We start from the raw sequence: 383 nt of genomic DNA, 5'->3' as shown, positions 1-383 counted from the left end.
CCTCACCTCGTGTTGCTCGCTTTCAGCGGATCGTTGATACAACAGAACTGAAAGGGGATATACAAATATATAGTGTATAAAGTTAATGCGATACACACAATGTATGTGGTTGATACAACATGTGTAATGGGCCTGGCCTATTATACTACCTCCAATCCTAGTGGGTTCACTCAAATTCTCTTTGATTCGTTTTTAAACTCCTCTTCACACTTTTCATCACGCTATGCACAACTCTCCCCAGAGTGACAACCCACACATGGTATCTTCGTCACCAACAAACCTGGATAATGTTCTAATGCTATGGCACTATGCGCATATGCGCTATGGTGAAATTGATCGTAATGTTGACTTCCACGACAAACTTGGTGAATAACTCTTTTTTC

This window comes from Plasmopara halstedii (genome assembly GCF_900000015.1).
Source record: "Plasmopara halstedii genome assembly, contig: Scaffold_3073, whole genome shotgun sequence".
NCBI classification, from domain to species: Eukaryota; Oomycota; class Peronosporomycetes; order Peronosporales; family Peronosporaceae; genus Plasmopara; species Plasmopara halstedii.
This window is presented reverse-complemented; position numbering follows the sequence as displayed.